Source organism: Caretta caretta, chromosome 2, assembly GCF_965140235.1.
Source record: "Caretta caretta isolate rCarCar2 chromosome 2, rCarCar1.hap1, whole genome shotgun sequence".
Classification (NCBI taxonomy): domain Eukaryota; kingdom Metazoa; phylum Chordata; order Testudines; family Cheloniidae; genus Caretta; species Caretta caretta.
Window position 1 is genome coordinate 264,035,545 of NC_134207.1, and position 18,536 is coordinate 264,054,080.

An 18,536-nucleotide genomic window follows, 5' to 3' on the forward strand; every position below is an offset into this window, starting at 1 on the left:
ATCCTGCAAACACTTGTAACCCTTCTGCCCGTCAGAGTTGGCAGCAACAAGGGCCGGGTTCAATATCTAGGGGATCTATTCCAATAACACAATGCAAACCGGCTCGAGCCCCCACCCAGTGACCTGGGACAAATATATACCACCCCCGCTGGGCGCCTCCAAGAGGCAATACTTCCCCTCTCGCAAGCACATAGTCTGAGTGTAGCAAAAGCCTTTTAATAACAGAGAGAAACAATGTGGCATTATGTTGGGGAAACACCACCAACAGGATTCATAACACAACCCATGAGCAAAAAAAACCCACCCCAAGAAAATTGGGGCATGCCCTTTTCCCTTTGGTTCTTGAGTCCAGCAACCCCAAATCACCCAAAGTCCCAAAAGTCCAATGCCCCAAAAAGTCTCTGTCCCTGGTCAGGGCAGCCCCAGAGTTCGAAAGTTTATCTGCGGAGCTTTACCTTCCAACCTGGGTGGAAATGGGACGGGGGTAAGAGGCACCTTACATGATCTGAAGCTGACCGCCCCATAGCGGCGCTCCGCTCCGCCAGCCACCCCACAAACTCCTTCGCTCAGCTCCGCTCCGCCAGCCACCCCACGAACTCCTTCGCTCAGCTCTGCTCCGCCAGCCGCCCCACGAACTCCTTCGCTCAGCTCCATGGCCCAGAAGCAGCTCCTGCTATCCACAAACTGCTCCGTGTCAAACTGCTTCACTAGCCCGTCCGCAAGGCACTCCAGCCGTCCCGCAAACTGCTCCACAATATATCTTCAGGCTCCCCCACTACTTAACACAACACTCAGTGATTTCAGCTCTTAGGTAAATTCAGCTTGTAGTAGGGGAGCCCCAGTGCTGGTGCACTGTCAGCCCAAAGTGAGCTCAGCAGCCTATAACTAGACTTCTAATGAAATCAAAATTAGCTCTGATATTCCACAGTAGAGAGAGGAAGAAGTGCAATTAGCATGTAAGGCCCTCACCAAGGGGCCCATGCCACCAAGTATTAATACTTGTCCCCAGCCTCTCTCCCTTCACACAGTTTTGGAACCCATGACCCTTGCCTAGCAAGTGCTACTTAGTTGATGGTGAATCCCTCCATCATAACAAAAGGCCACGTACAGTTCCAAGCACAGTTCCCATAATCAGGGTAATAACAATTTATTCTTCCTGCCCCAATAACAGAGACACTGGGGATCCCACAGCAGCCAAAGTGACCATTTGGGCAGCTATGGTCTCATTCTAGGCGTGGTGGGTGTGCCTATGCAAATGAGATCGGCCCCTGAAGTTCTTTTCCACAACTTGCCACACCTCACCACCAGATGTCAGGGTGGAGCTCATCCTGACACTGCTTACACACTTACTACTGAATATAATGGTCCCTGCTGGGAATAACCAAAGTCTGGGGGGCCGATTCTGATCTCAGTTACATTGTTGTAGAATGGGAGTGTGACGGGCATTCCTACGTGCATCTCACATTCCCTTTGGGCGTTGCATTGCTAGGTGCAGAGCATAATGGATTAAAAAGCTGCTGTCGGGCCAGAATAGGAGACGTGGATGTGTGACACGTAACTGGACTGGTATGAAACGGCCGTTAAATGACTGACTGAAACCCAACCCATCGCAGTAGAGGATCCGGAAAGGCAACAGAATCCCCCATGGCCAGGACATTCACACCTACCTACTAACAGGCAAGAGAAAAGAGATTTGCCCCTCTTCCCCCACCTCTCTGCAGGAAAGGCCCCGCACTGGAGAACCAAGGTGCCAGGTGGCTGCGTTAAGAGCTGAGCACACAGAGAGATACTGGACACACAGCTGGGAAAAAAGACAGAGGGAGAGTCAGGGCCAAAATGGATTCCTTATTAGCTGGGCTGGGGACAGGCCTGATGTCAGCCAGACTGAGCTCTTTCTTAACCTTTGCTTCTCTAAGCTAACCAAAGGACTTTCAAATTCTGTAGTGGGTGGCTAATAGTGTTACCTTATTTTGAAAAGAAAAGGCTACCTGGTGTGACTGCAAATACCCCCTAAGAGCAGCGGGCCCCAAAGCATTGTGCCTTTATAACAAGGTCCACCCCATGCTATGGAGCCTCCTGGTACATCAGGAGCTTAGCTCCCATCCAGTCTGGCGCCCCTGGGGTTCTGTCGGTCACATGCCCCATGGTTTTGCTCTTGCTCTCTGGACTCAGGCTGTTCCCCCTTCGTGACTCAGCCCTCTGGGTAGGTCACTGTACAGTCCTTCCTTTCCAGTGTGTCAGAGTCCCACGGGATCAGCTCTCCTTATCGGCTCCTGACAGCCTTCCAATCCACGGCTAGGTTCTGTGTCACGTTTCCAGCTGCTCATAGGGAAACCCAGGCCCGCCCACTACTCTGTGTTCCAGTCCAGGGGACCTGAGTCTGGCGACTATGGTCTGCTTGCTCCCAGACCCTGTTGCTATTTCCCTGGTGTTTTTCCTGGCTCTCTGTTCTATCTTGGGGCGTCCCCCCATCTTGGTTTATCAGCTGAAACTCCTGCCTCCCAGACTGCTTAGCTCTGTAGCCCCAAACATACCTCCCTTCTCTCAGAGAGTGACTGCAGACAGTTTCCCCTGCAGCCCCCTTCTTTTCTGATTCTGCTGGTGTTATACAAGCCCAGCTGGGCTTCATCATCAATTAGCCTTTCATCAATTAGCCACGTCAAGCCCTGGCACTCCCCCAGGTTCAGCCTATCGGGTTTACTCACCTAATGTAACCTGCTTTGCCTTGCCTGTGGTGAACACCCCATCACAGCCCCACACAGGAGTCTAGCTTGAATGGATTAGCTGCAGGGAGCCACAGAGGCAGACGGGAAGGGATGGTGCCCGAAAGCCCAGTTTCGGAGTCATGGTCACTGCAGGCCTGCCCCCGAGGTACATCTACACTGCAGTTAGACACCTGTGCCTGGCCCATGCCAGCTGACTCAGACTAAGGGTTTATTTAATTGCAGTGTAGATATCTGGACTCAGGCTGCAGCCTGAGCTCTAGGACTCTCCCACCTCACAGGATCCTAGAGCCCAGGCTCCAGCCCAAGCTTAAATGTCTACACCACAATTAAACAGCCCCTTAGCCCAAGCCCCAAAAGCCCGAGTCAGCTGGCCCAGCCCAGCTACGGGTGTCTAATTGCAGTGTAGATGTACCCAGCACTCTAGAGGGGTGACTCCAAGAGACTGGTTACAGGCTGCAGCACGGACCAGACCCTGTGACTCCATGAAAAGGAGACATTGCAATGAGATTGAGTTACTCTGGATTGAAACAAGTCTGAGGAAGAGCAAAATCGAGCCTGGTGACATTGAACTATAGGGTTTGTGTATGCAAATTCTGTAATACAAAGAAACTGCTGTATTAACCCATAATGAGCTAGATATTGCCACCCTTTTATTCAGTAGTAAATTATTCAGTGAGCAACTCGGTCGACTACTGCAGGACTATTCAGGGAGTGAGGTACTACTCTGTGAAGTCAGGGTGGCAGCTTCTAGCCCATTGTTATCACAGGGGAACTGAGGGTTAGCAGACAGGGGGAGCGAAGGAAAGAACAGAGCTTCATTTGCTGAGAATCTCCTTAAGCAATCACCGTGAGAAAACCAAACCCACCCCACTGGCAGAGTGATTAATAGACGTTGAGAAACTGTAAGAAAGTGTAAAAAACAAAACAAAAAAACCCCACATATATACACACACACAATGGCAAAGGAGGAAACAGGCAACTCCCTAAAACAGACACATCACTTCACTGCCGAGTCAAACCAGGGGAAACACTGATTGACCGAATCCAAGGAAAAATTAGACCAACCAGTGTCAGTGCCAGGTTCCAACCTCAGTTATTCCAGTGTAAATCTAGGGCCATGCCAATGAGGGCACTGGATTTACTCCAGCATGAAACTGGCATCCTGGAGATGACAGGAAGGATGGTCTTGTGGCTCAGGCACAGGATGAGGGCACAGGAGAGCTGGGTTCATTTTTTTGCTCTGTCATAGCCTCCCTGTGTGACCTGGGGTGAGTCACTTAATCCCTCTGGGCCTCAGTTTCCCATCTGTAAAATGGGAGTGATAGACCCTCTTTTGACTGTCTTGCATTACTTGCAAGCTCTTTCAGCATGGGCTGCCTCTGATTATCTAGCAAACTTCCAAATCTTTTGAGCTTCACCCATGGCTGCTTCTACCTGTGCAACAGCGAGACTGCTTGTGATCTCATATCAGAAAGGATCTGGAGTGATTCCAGTGAAGCTGACAGAGCTACTCCTGTTTCATATCAAGGTAACTAAGAGCAGATTCTGGGCCTCAGTTCCTGCCTTGCACCAGGCAAGATACTGCCTATCTACGAGACTTAGCCCCATAGTAATGGGGCACCTTGCAGACTTTCAGTGCTGTTATCCTCACTTTACCAATGGGAAACTGAGGCACAGAGAGACAAAGTGACTTGCTCAAGGCACCCAAGAAGCTAGTGACAAAGCAGGGAATTGAACCGAGGTGTTCCAGATCCCAGGTGAGCACCCTAACCATTGTACCTTCCTTCCTCTCTGCTGTCTTTCTAAAAGATTTGCTCTAGTTTGGCCACAGGATATTGGGATTGATGTAGGACATACAAGATTCTCCTCTCATTTCATCATGTGAATTAGGTAACAATTCAACTGCGTCTTAGTTCTGTGACATCACATGTGGCTGAGCCAATCAACCGCTGGTTCAGCTGGGAAACCTGAAAGCTGCAATCCGATTGATTAAAAATGTTGCCTGAAGTGTTGGCCTCTCACTGTGATAGCTGCGAGAGGCTAAACCCAGCCCAGAGCTGACGGCACAAGCTTGAAGGTAGCAGTAGCTCCACTCCTGACTTTATTTGTCTTCTAAGGCCCGGGGCATCACTGTGCACCACTGAGAGCCTGAAACAGTAAAACCAAACTGTGCAATGGTCCTGAACAACAAACCTGCAATGCAGGAGGATCTGCAGGTTGCATCCATCAAGAGTAAACCCCTCCTAGTTTCACTGATCCCTGCAGAGGAGAAGATGGTGATCGAAAGGAAGGTCTGGGGCACGGTCAAGTGGTTCAATGTCCGAAATGGCTATGGCTTCATCACAAGGAGCGACAATAAGAGGGACGTGTTTGTACATCAGTCGGCCATAAAGAAGAACAATCCCTGTAAGTACCATCGCAGTGTGGGCGATGGGGAGAGGGCGGAGTTTGATGTGGTTCTAGGGAATAAAGGCCTGGAGGCTGCCAATGTCACAGGTCTCGGCGGCATTCCCGTGCAAGGCAGCATATACGCTGCAGACCGTCGCAAGTGCTCGTTGGGTCTAAGGAGGAGTCCGCCTCACAAGAGTTACCACCTTTGTGAAAGCATGCCAAAGAACGAGGCAGCAAGGAGTGCACCAGAAAATGGGAATCTGCCCTACAGTGGCCAGTCTTGTTTGATGCACACATCCTATGGGTATCAGCCCGTGTTCCAATTCTGTGAGCGCAGAAGTGGTGCATGCGGAAGGTCAGTGTGTCCATGCAGAGCAAAGCAAACCAGTGAAACAGAGCATATACCAGGGCTTCAGGCAGCTTCTCAGCTTGGGGCAGCGTTGTCTGAGACAGCCGAGAGAGGAGGGAGGAGAAAAATGTAACAGAAGCCCCCAGGCAAATGAGACCGAAGTCGAAGCAGTAAGTCAACATTGTTACCATCCTAACTTCAGTTACCTACGCAGACGCCCACGGAATGTGAAACCACTAGATGGCAAAGAGACCAAGGAGACCTCTGGACCACCAGCTGGAGACACCCTGGCTCCTGAGACCATCAGCCAACAACCTGGCACTACTCAGCTATCAAACAAGAAGGAATAAGGGAACATGGAAATCCAGGAATAAGAACACAGACCTTCCGCACTTGCTGTTTTCCTTGCTGTTGTTTGGATAACTCACAATTTATCATCATGAGTTTTTCCATCTTTCTTACCTAAACTCCATCAGTCTCCTTTCAGGACCAACAAAGCTAAAAGATTTGACAAGTTGTTTTCTGCTTATCCAATCAAGCTCAGGTTTTTAACAACCTTTCTTTTTAATATGAAATGCTATACCTGATTTCTTCCCCTCACCCCACCCTGCAAACACACACTGGAAAGATAGCAAACTGCAAGCATCTCTTAATAAAAGTCTTAAAGAATTTGTAAAAGGGTCAGAGTTTGTGGGGATGGGCCACAGACTTAAAATATTCCTTTCTACTGGTGGTATAGTCATGGAATATGATTTTTTTTTTATCCCCACTACCTGGCATGGGAATGTGGCTGAATATTAGGCTCCAATTCCTCTCCAAAATACAGGAAAATGCCCTTTCCACTTGTTGAAACAGTTTGTGACCCTCTTTCAACTTGAGATAGTTGATTTATTGCCAGTTGCACCATTTGAACTAAGAGTCTAGACACTCTACAAATGTTTGTGTCAGGGCACAAACATATGTGGCTTATTGTACATCTCAGAAACAACTTTAGTTTAGACATACTCCTGGTGAGTAGTGCTTTTCTTTGCACACAGGCTGCCCCACTGTGATCTAAGGACCATTAATCTTAGAATCATAGAATATCAGGGCTGGAAGGGACCTCAGGAGGTCATCTAGTCCAACCCCCTGCTCAAAGCTTAAGGATTCAGATCTCGTATTTTTTTAAATACATACATGTATACAATGTCTATATTTTGCCTTTTTGTTTTATCCCTGTCCCCACCTGTCTTCGCGGGGCCTAACCTAACAATCCCATTCATGCAGATGGATCCTGGCACTCATGCAACTCATGTTAATGCAGGTGTCCATCCATGCAGCTCTGATTGCAGGATCAGAGGCTCACGGGCTAAGTTCGTTGGGGAAGGGACTGTGTCTCCACATGTGTTGGCAGGACTGAGGTCTTAATGTTCTCTTCTAAAATTGCAGTGGGGATTTGAATTTTAAATGTCAGAATTTCCAGGGCTTCGGTGAGCTCTACAAACCTATTTCCCAGCTGTACTGAAGTTGCGTTTGCAGCTCCCTGATAGCGGTCTGTGGAGCCTTTGGTTTTGAAGGATCGGATCAGGGAAATTTTTTTTGTTCTATTTGTTTGTCAAATTTATAGGGACTGGCTGCCTGCAGGCAAACGCAGATGGGCAAACCCAAACAGTACAGGAGTCAGCTCGTTTACCACAAACGGTACACAACAACCTAGGATTAGAAGAGACTAATCTCAACTGAATCTCCAGGGGAAGCATAGGTTGCCGAAACACAGTTACCTTGGATATGCCTTCACATAGGAGAGATCATGACATTAGATCCACTCTTCTGCATTAGGAGCAAGCAGAGGATACCACTAAAGTCCTAAACGCAGGGTTACATACAGGGAGATGTGCAGACAAGTGAGTTTAGGTCTCGCCCCAGCCATTTCACAGCCAGCCCCGCACTCGAGCATTCCTCGATTACTACTTGAGTGGGAAGCAGCTCGTGTACTTCACTTCTCACAGGAGGCCTACAGACCCTTGCTGTTCCTCTGAAATCTCCCGACGACACCCGCCTAGCTTACAAAACACAATCAGCGAAAGACACACAAGTGCCAACTAGCATGCCCTGCAATGAGCCACTGAAGCAAACATTTACAGTGAGGTCAGCTGCAAAGCTCTGCCCAGCTACTGTAAATGTTCTTAGTCCACCCTTATTGTGCAGCACCCCTTTTGAAAGCTAATCTAACTGAATATTATTAACCTTTAAAGAGACGCTACTGGATAATTTGGGCAGCTCGTTAATTGCTGGGTCATTTTGTCAGTAATTATGTAATATGTAGGATTTCTAGGAATCAGGCCTTGTGGATAAAGCCCTGTTTGTTTTGGCTCTGTTTCTATGGGGATAAATAGAAGTAGTGTGATTAATTTCCATTCTGTTGCCATGGATATTAATAATAATGAGGTGATTATTACTGCTCTCTAAACCATAAAGCAATTCCAAAATGAAACAGGGAAGGGATTGGGCCAGAATCTCAGCGGGCATAAATCAGCATTGCCCTATTGACTTCATCCAGAGGCCGTGACTTCAATGGAGCTGTGCAGATTTACGCCAACTGGGAATCTGAGCCAATTGGCTTCAGCAGAGCTGTGCTGATTTACACCATCTGCAGAGCAGACCCCATGACTTCTGTGGAGCTATGATTGATTTGCATAGTTAAGGATCTGACCCACTGGCTTTGATGGAGCAGTGCTGTGTGACACCAGCTGAGGATCTAGCCCAGAATTGCCCAGGATCTGGCTAAATGATCCAGAGGTGTTTTTTTTTTGTTTGTTTGTTTGTTTTGCCTGTGCTAGAAAAAATGCTCTGTGGGGTGTACTGAAGTGGCCGTTTGGAGTCTGAGACCGTCTATCCTGACACTGCACCCAGCCTTACTGACTTCTGTGGGTGTACAAACAGGAGTAAACTTGTGCACAGAACAGTTTGTCAGAGCAGCCGCCTTATGCCTTGTTAGTTTCACTGTCATAATAATAATAAAAAGCAACACATTTTCTTCCCAGGTGGATACCAAGCCACACCCATGTTCCCAGTCCCCAAATCACCAGCTCCATCTCGTCAACTAAGCAATTTGTATTTCTTCTAGAGAGGTTGGAACACTAAGTAACACTCATTTAATAAGGCCCATCCTCATGGGCCGGATGAAACCTTTCAAGGACTCTGCTTTCCTGGCTGGGATGTTCTGCAGGCCTCCTTCTGTCGAGTCCTGGTATAGGTAAAGAAAGCTCACGAATGCAAATTGCAGCCACGGGGCAGCCTCCTTGTTGTTGTTTTGTGGCTTGTTGGGATTCCCCATCAGCTCATTGCCCTGGAATGACAGAAACAGGATGAGAAAGTGACCGCCGACATTCTTCTCCCAAAGCCACAATCTGTGCTTCGAGGCAGTTTGTTTTCCAGGTTTCCTTCCAAACCAGGGGAAATTATTCTACATCTTGGTTTCTCCCTTCCTCTTGCAGGCAGACGAGACCTCCCCTTACCTCTTCGCTTGCTGAGGATAGTGGGGTAGAGTGAAAAACAGACCCATGTAACATCCCACACTGGCCTGCCCGCTGAGCCTCCATTGCAGCTCATAGGACATCGGGTCAGATGCTAACACTGGGTGTCAAATGCTGCTTTGCAGCCAAGATGCGAAACATGGTTCTGCAGAGGTTTAAAAGCACAATGAGCCTGTCAGAGGGTTCCCCCCCAAGCCTTGTTTCAGGCAGGCCCAGGCAGTTTCCTATGTCTTTACCTGCAATCATGTGGTGGCCCCGTGCCATGCGGAAATAGCATCACTCCATCCTGAGCACACTCAACACCCTTAGCTAGATTGGGTCACTCAGCCAGAACTTTCCATCTGCAGAGAACTGCACCGAAAGAGAGTTCAACCCATTTAGCCCCAGACTTGCGCCTTTGAAAGGCGCTTGGGGATTTCAAGGAGGAGCTTTGCCGATTTCTAGATTTCTTTCCACTCTTTTACTGAGACGCTGGAACAATCAGCCACTGATTTTCATTGTTGCTCTTGCAGTCACATCTGGGAGCCCCAGCCACAATCGCGCCCCATTGCACAAATAGGGCTTGATTGCAATATCATGTACATGTGCCTTACCCCTCAGATCAACAACCGTCCCTGCCCAGAGAGCTTAGAATTGAACCCGACAAGACAGACAAAAGAAGCATTATTATCAGCAGTAGCAGCAGCGGTGAGAATTAGAACATAGATCTCCTGAGTGCTAGGCTGGCTCTTTAACTACGAGACCAACCTTCCGCTGTAAGTGCTAATAAGCGCAGCTCTTCACATGGGTGGCAGCAGGGGTGGGGCTCTTCGGTCTCATGGGCACAGGGATGGGACAGGCTAGGGGCAGTGTGGAAAAGGTGTTAATAGCAGCAGATGCAGGCAGTCTCGGGGTGAGCCTGGATCATTTGAACAGGACAGACGTGATGTTAGACTTTGACATTTTCCGTCTCCCGCAGCCACACTGCTTGCAATGTTTGCATCCAGCGCAAGGGACTCAGGACCCAGTCCTGCAAGGAGCTGTGATCCTGCTTCCAGGCATCAAATGCCTTCAACTCCCATTAACCTCAGCACTTGGCAGGATCAGGCCCACAAAACAGACGTGGGGATGGGGGAAGGAAAGATGGAAAGGGAGGGGCATTTGTAACAAAGAAGGACCACCCTGCTGGGAAATCCTCTGGGGTCCAAAGAACTACACACAGGTCTTCAGCGTGTCTGCGTGTTTATTGACCTAACACAGGTTTTATATGGTTGCTCTCTCCATGCACCATGAAAACACACACACACACTCCCCATCTCCCCTATTAATAATCCTTGCCTTGCTATGAGCAAATGGAAATTACCTCTATTAAAGGGAGAAGCTAGTGGCTTGTTTCATCTGGGAAAAAAAAAACCCAAACAAAACATCTGGACTTTTTATTTCTAAATGATGTAGCGAGCCCTCACTCTCAGACCTGGTTGGGGTGGGGGTAGGACAAGCTTGTGGTTAGAGGGGAGCTCCCACCCATTTCCTTTCCTTGCCCTTCCCAGGCATGTCAGAGCTGAGAGCCAAGACAAATCAAAAGTCTCAGGAGCCCCAGACAGACAGCACCACTTACTGCCTGCAGTAATTACAGTCATTGGAGGAGGGTGAGGGAGAGGCCAGGGAGTGCGGGCGCAATAAGGACCCTGTGCTGCCCTCTGCTGCCAAAGCAAAGCGGTGGGTTTGCAACGTTTCAGAGCAAAAATGCAGAACCCTTATATCAGGGGCATGGGTTGTTAGGGGGCAGTTATTTCCTTCCCTGACTTTTCAGAGGCCTATATGCTCCACTTGTTGCCCTCCCGCAACTTTGCAGAATATATATGCTGACATGACTCCCCCCTGCAATTTTTCTGAAATAACACCCCGGCCTAGGGTGACCCAATAGCAAGTGTAAAAAATTGGGACGGGGGTGGGAGGTAATAGGTGCCTATATAAGAAAAAGCCCCCAAAATCTGGACTTTCCCTATAAAATTGGGACATCTGGTCACCCTATCCCTGCCTTATGCCCCACCTGATGGCTTGAGATAGCGGCTGGTCGACAGGGGACGGAAATCCACCCCAGCCTCCTTCATCTAAGGTCAGCAGGTTCTTTCACGAGCTATAACAATGAGCCGCTCGGTTTACCAGGTGGGGAGGGATAGCTCAGTGGTTTGAGCATTGGCCTGCTAAACCCAGAGTTGTGAGTTGGCCTTGAGGGGGCCCATTTAGGGTTCTGGGCCAAAATTGGGGATTGGTCCTGCTTTGAGCAGGGGGTTGGACTAGATGACCTCCTGAGGTCCCTTCCAACCCTGATGTTCTATGAACATGGAGATAAGGGTGCTTTCCTCCCTCGCACGGGCCTCTGGCTTCGTTAATGGACGTGAGCTGAGAGCCTCAGGTGAGGCAAGGAAAGTACTATTCTCATTAAGGAGAGCTAAGGGCAGATGAGAAAAACGCCCCGCTTAAGTATGTCTATATGCCCTCAACCCCAATTACTGCATTACCAGAGCACCTCATCACCACCCATGTATTTACCCTCCCAACCCCATGGTCAGAGCAATGCTGTTATCCTTATTTTGCATATGGGGAACTGAGGCAGAGGGGAGCTACGGGCATGTCATTCCCAGGCTCCTCGGTAGGCCTTATCTCAAGCTGCCAGGTCTTCACTGCTATTTCCACCCAAGTTAGCAATGCACTCTTTTTTTTCCCCTTGCGGTATAGACGTACCCTGAGAGTATGGCTACACTGCAATGAAAGTGGCATGCCCACCGTTGGCCCAGGCTCATGGGGGTTATCAACTTGCAGTGCGGATATTTGGGCCCAGAGCCCCTCCCCCATCACAGTATCTCAGAGCCCAGGCTCCAGCCTGACCCTAAATGTCTACGTGGCTCTTGTTAGCCCAGCTGCCCCAGGTTCAGAGGCCAGTTTGTTTGTTTTTAATCACACTTCATCAGATGCATGGAGTGAAAATACAGGAGCAGGTATAAATACATGAAAGATGGGGGTTGCTTTTCCAAGTGTGTGGTCAGTCTAACGAGATAAATCAATTAACAGCAGGATACCCAGGGAGGAAAAATAACTTTTGAAGTGGTAAGAGAGTGGCCCATTACAGACAGTTGACAAGAAGATGTGAGTAACAGTAGGGAGAAATTAGTATAAAAGGTTAAAAAGCAGGGCGCGGTTAGTCTTGAGAACAGAAGACTGAGGGGGGACCTGATAATAGTCTTCAAATATGTTAAGGGCTGTTATTAAGAGGATGGGAATTAATTGTTCTCCATGTCCACTGAAGATAGGACAAGAAGTAGTGGGCTTGATCTACAGCAAGGGAGATTTAGGTTAATTATTAGGAAAACCTTTCTAACTATAAGGATAGTTAAGCTCTGGAACAGGCTTCCAAGATAAACTATGGAATCCCCGTCACTGGAGGATATTAAGAACAGGCTGGACAAACACCGGTCAGGGATGGTTTAGGTTTACTTGGTCCTGCCTCAGCGTAGGGGGTTGGTCTTGATGACCTCTTGAGGTCCCTTCCAGCCCTACCTTTCTATGACAATCCCTGCCCCAAAGAGCTCAGAGTCTAAGGATGCGGCTGTGTTTCAAGCAGAGGTGTGACTGCAGCGTGTGCGGACACACCGGAGTTAGCTCTGATCTCATTAGGTCTCCTAGCACTAGCAGCAAAGCTGTGGCAGCCCACACTAGTCACCCGAGTACACACCCAGGGTCCCAGGTGGACTTGTAAAAAGCCCAGCTACCGACTGTGTTGCTATGGCTTCAGTGTGATTGTTATTTGAGCTAGCTAGAGCAAAGCTTGCGTGGGTGTGTCCGGACTGTGCTGCAGACACATCCCTGATTGCAGTAGAGACAGGCCCGCCGTGTACATGCAAAGGGAGACAAAACGTACAAACGTGGCAGGGTGGTTTGTGCTAAAATGAACAGAGTTCCGCAGAAATTGCGTTTGGTTGTCAGAGGCACCCTGACCTCTTGCTCCATGGCTCTCGGCAACGGCACAGCAACCCCCGGTAGAATGATGGATTCATGCTTGCAGCCAACTCTAATCATGATGGCGCTAGAAGACCAGTTTCAAGAAACTTTCTGGACTTTGTGAAAACTTAGTGTAACCCACACACCTCCTGGGTCTGGTGCTCTGTCCCTTCTAGTGACACTGAGACATTAAAGAGTCTGCCACAGCCTTAACTAAGGGCATGCAGTAGCGACTCATGCATTTAACTTCAGAGGTCCCAGGTTCAATCCCACCCATCGACAACCAGGGTCTGTTGGTGTTACATTAGCAGAATCGCTGCTCCTTTCTTTACTGACCCATCCTGCAAATACCTATTCACACGAGGTTACGACATGAACTCTGATAACGGCAAAAGTCGTATTGACATCAATGGGGCAAGACCAAGGCAACGGGCAGTCCTGTTGAATTCAAGAAGACTTTCTGTGTAACTGCTACTTGCACAAGTAAAGCCTGAAGGATTTAGTGTTGTTTCACCTATTCTATACCCACCCGTCCCCATTTTGTTTCACTGTCTGCCGTGATCCAAGACCTGAAGAAGAGCGCTGTGTAAGTTCAAAGACTTGTCTCTCTCACTAACAGAAGCTGGTCCAGTAAAAGATATTCCCTCACCTACCTGGTCTCTCTAATGAGCTAAGGAAACATTTTCAGTCCCTGAATTTTTGCACAAATTGTACAAACCTCAGCACAGTCCCCCCAGTTATGGTGCCAATATAGTAAAGGAGAAATCAAACACAAACAGTTTAAAAGAAGACCGAGATATTCTCCCTTGCATGCTGCCTGCCAAGCCTGGAAATCTCTCTCTTTAGATGTATCATGTAAGGACTGATGGCACGTCCACCACTGTCTTATCAGAGCACCAGCAGATTAATTAAATGTCCTTTTCTCTGCTCTTGACAAAGGCAGTCTTGCCCCGCTCATACCCATTCAGAATGCTGCAGCAAAGATCATTTTCCTAGCCTGTCACTTTGACCATGTCACTCCTGGGTTTGAGTCCTTCCACTGGCTTCTCCTTTCTCCATCGCATCAAATATAAACAGATCTGAGTTACTACAGAGAATTCTTTCCTGGGTATCTGGCTGGTGAATCTGGCCCAAATGCTCAAGGTTCAGCTGATCGCCATATTTGGGGTCGGGAAGGAATTTTCCTCCAGGGCAGATTGGAAGAGGCCCTGGGGGGTTTTCGCCTTCCTCTGCAGCATGGGGCGTGGGTCACTTGCTGGAGGACTCTCTGCTCCTTGAAGTCTTTAAACCACAATTTGAGGATTTCAGTAGCTCAGACATAGGTGAGAGGTTTATCGCAGGAGTGGGTGGGTGAGAGTCTGTGGCCTGCGTTGTGCAGGAGGTCAGACTAGATGATCATAATGGTCCCTTCTGACCTTAATATCTATGAATCTATGAATCTATTTTCAAGTCCCCTCATGGCCTAGCCACCCCCACCCACCCCCATCATCTCTCATTCACAGTTGAGATGATGACTCACACCTCCGACTGGTGTGGCACACCGGCCTCCATCACCCACTGGGTACCTTTTCAAACAGGCATTTTTCTCCCCATGCTTTCTCCCCATGCTGCCGTGAGGCGTGGGAGGTGCTCCATGTAAAGGTTCCCAAAGTGACCTCCTTCTCCTCCTCCAAATCCCTCCTTAAAACTCTCCTTTGCCAGGACCCCTACATAAAACTTGACAACAGTTAGGCTGCTGGTGTGCATATGTAACGCACACACCTCCTGGGTGTGGTGTTCTGTCCCCTCTAGTGGCACCGAGGCCATTTAGAGAGAGAGAGAAAATGAGTTTGCTCTACAGCCTTAGCTAACAGCCAGCTGGCTTTTAGCTCATGTGGTAGAGGCTCAGTCACAAAGCTCCAGAGATCCTAGGTTCAATCCCGCCCAAGGACGGCTGGGGTCTATCGGTGTTACACATAGACTGCTGCTCATCATACTGATCAATACTCTCTCATTGTTCCCTTGTACTCCCACATCTCTCTGTCTGCATCCGTCTGTTCTCTCTTGTCTTGTATTTAGATTGTGTGTTCTCCTCCATGCAGTGAAATCTACCAATTCCCCCCTCTCTAGTTTCTCCCACCTGTCTTTTTTTTTATACAGTGTTTGTACAGTGCCTACCACAATGGGGCCCTGGTCCATGACTCGGATTCCTAGGCAATATGGTACTGCAAATAATCAATCATAATAATAATAAATAAATACATGTTCTCCTCTTCCTATTCCAAATCCTTCCTTACAATATACTTTCCCCAGAACATTTAGCATCTTCAATCCAACAAACTGAGAAATGTCTCTATCCTTACAGGTTTCAGAGTAACAGCCGTGTTAGTCTGTATTCGCAAAAAGAAAAGGAGTACTTGTGGCACCTCAGAGACTAACCAATTTATTTGAGCATGAGCTTTCGTGAGCTACAGCTCACTTCATCGGATGCATCTATCCTTACAGAGGCTCAAAAAATCACTAGTCAGGCCCCCAAAATCATGAGAACGGCTTAATAATCAGAATCTTGTCTAGCTATTGACAGCTATTCTTTGGATTTGCCTCCTAGTTTCTGAGCCTTTAGGATGCGCTGGGGGTCACATTTTCAAGCTTTTCTCTGAGACTCAGAGGGTTAAAGACGCACTTTTCTTTTAAAAGTGAGCTGAGATGTGCACGTGATCCCACAAGCTGTAAGGAAAATCACCAGTTGTCACCAGACTCATAATAAACTCATGGGAGTTGCTAAAGCTGTGGGCTGGACCTCTGGAGAGTGGAGGTAAATGAGCGAAAGCTCAAATATGCACATTTGAGGAATATGCATTGCCTCATTTGCATAACCCCTTGCCAGCAAATCCATCCTTTAATACATGCAGTGAATTCTACCAATTCCCCCCTCTCTAGCTTGTCCCGCTTCCACGGTTTGTCATCCTCCTCTCTCTCTCTCTGGCTCCCCCTCTCCCTCACGTTGCCCTGTCAGCCCTGGACAGCAGCACCTGCATTTCCCCCCAAGCTCTGGGCGTGGAGGGGCAGAGGATCTCCTTCTCCTCCCTCCGCATGTGCTGGGAATAGGGAGCTAGCTCTGTGCTGCTGTGGGGGGTTGACCACGTCCCTCCTGCTCAGGCTTGCAGTTCCCCCTACTGGACAGTGCCTGCAGAGAGCCCTATATTCCACCGGACAGTCACAGTGGGCCTGGTGGAGGGGTTTCCTGTCAGAGTCAGAGCTTCTGGACTGATGTATTATTATTAATAAAATAATAATATTTGTATTGCAGTAGGGCCTAGAGGCCAGGGCCCCATTATGCTAGGTGCTGTACAAACGTATAACAAACAGGCAGCATTCCCCCAACCAAACTTGCAATACAACTGCAAGATGAAAGGCAACGGGGGGAGATGATGGGCAGGCCAGGGGAGCCCAAGGTAATGGTGAGACCGTTGTTAACTGAGTAATAAACAGTGATCACAGCACATAAGCTGCCTAATCGTTGTCAAGTGTCTTGAAGGCATCATGGTGGAGGTTGGGTTTTAAGGAAGCGTTCCAAGGAGGATAATGCAGTGAACCTTTCAGTGACAACAGGCATGTGCAGATGTCTCTCAGGGCAGATGCTGAATGCAATGGGTGTTGCACAGGTGTCACGGAGGGTCTGATCTGAAGAGAATGGGGCTGCGGGGTGGCACTGAGGGCAGCGTTTGGCCTGAAGAATCGTTATTGATAGTGACAATGCACAAGAAGGGAAGGAAGATCCCAGCTCGATTCTCAGCTGGGCTTGACAGGACCACCATCTGAAGAAATCACTCTTTTCCCGGTCAACCGAGCCCATCTGCTTTGAAGTCAGCGAGAGGGAAGGAACGTGGGATCCCACAGTGCTCAAGGCACTTTGAGGTATTTCTCTTTACAGGCAAGCTAGGTCGTTGCTCACCACGGATCACTGGCGGCCTCTCTGCACGCAGAGGGCGGGTGTGTTCACTGTGTGAATCTCTCCCATCCTATTGTGATGGCTGCCGTCTTGGTCAGCACCCTGGGATCGAACCAGAGCCAAAAAATAGCACAAGTTGCAACAACTTGAGCTCAAGAGCCAGCCTGGTGAATGCCTGTGGTAACGGACTCCTATCATCTGGGATCTGGCACTAGTGTGTTATGTTATCACTTGGTCACCTATGCGATCTTCCATGAGAAGGTACCATAAGTGTGCTGGGTGACAGCAATTTGAACAGGCTTGGGGTACTATGCAAATGATGCTCTTAGATAGAATAAGTGGCGGCAGCTGGAGGTATTATTCTCACAGTTGCCTTGAGCACAGTCCATGGCTACGTGCAGAGAGCAGCACTCCGACGAATGACCTTTAGGTCTGTCAGGGGAAGAGATGGATCTGGCATTTCCTCCCTGCATTATTGACGGCCTAGCTCCATGCCTTCATGCGGAGATGACCCATGGGGGACCCTGAGCAACGTCTCAGTCTCTACTTCATGCTTAAGGAGCCTATATAGTACAATAATTCTAGAGGGGCAGCAACCTAAGTTCCCTCTCAGCTGCACAGTCAGGCTATCAAGGGCCGTACAGGCATGCAGTGAAGAGAGGCGCCTCTCACCCGGCCCCAGAGATGCCACGGCAAGAGAGGGGTGGGAGGAGTCCTCTCTCCCCACCGCAGCCCCGGGTTAGCCTGCACCTCAAGCCCCTCATTCCTGGCCCCACCCCAGAGCTCGCACCCCCAGCCGGAGCCCTCACTTCCTTCACCCAACCCTCTGCCCCAGCCCTGAGCCCTCTCCTACATCCCAAACCCCTCATCCCTGACCCCACCCTGGAGCCCTCAAACCCCAACACCCAACTCTCTGCCCCCAGCCCTGAGCCCCCTCCCACACTCCGAACCCCTCAGCCCCACCCACGCCACACATCACCTTCATATTGGTGCACGTAAGAAAATTCATTCCACACATGGATGTAAAAAACTAGAGGGAACACTGGACTATCAACTCTCTAGGATCTCTCCACCCCACCCTCTCCTTTGCAAACTCACAATGGGGAAGCCATCACTTGATCCCCCCACTAACTTTGCAGACACAGAAATGGCTTTCAGGTCCCTACCTGGGGAAATGTCAGTACTAGGTGCAATGGATGTGATGTGGGTCTTTGCACCGCTAAAATACTTGCCTGGGTCAAGGGAGGCAGAGGAGAAAGGCTGAATCCATCACTGATCTCCTGTGGTTTCGCTCCTTCAGGAATCCACTCCATTTGGGAACCATGTGTTCAGCCACAACCAGGTTTGTTTATCTCGATCTCTGAAGCGGGCAGCAGCATGGAAGGGGGGGAAGGAAAACTTCAGGGGCTGAGTGAGAGAATAACAATAAACTTTGTAAAATGCAGTTTGATTATTTAAAGAAATATTGGACCATAGTCAACCTTGGGGGTAAATCCATTGATTTCATGAGAGTAACCACTCCCATCACCTTGGCCCACACTGACCACTCCTTCTTTTCATTTTTGTAGGATCCCGTGTGCTGGACTAAGCTAGTGGAATGGGACTTATAGCAGGGTCTCCCCAAACCAAGTGTCAGACACTGC

At 49.0% G+C, this 18,536-nt stretch overlaps 1 pseudogene; it reads left to right on the top strand.

The window, feature by feature from the left end:
- Positions 1 to 2,845: 2,845 nt before the first annotated feature.
- Positions 2,846 to 5,816, top strand: LOC125633075 (Y-box-binding protein 1-like; annotated as a pseudogene).
- Positions 5,817 to 18,536: the final 12,720 nt, after the last annotated feature.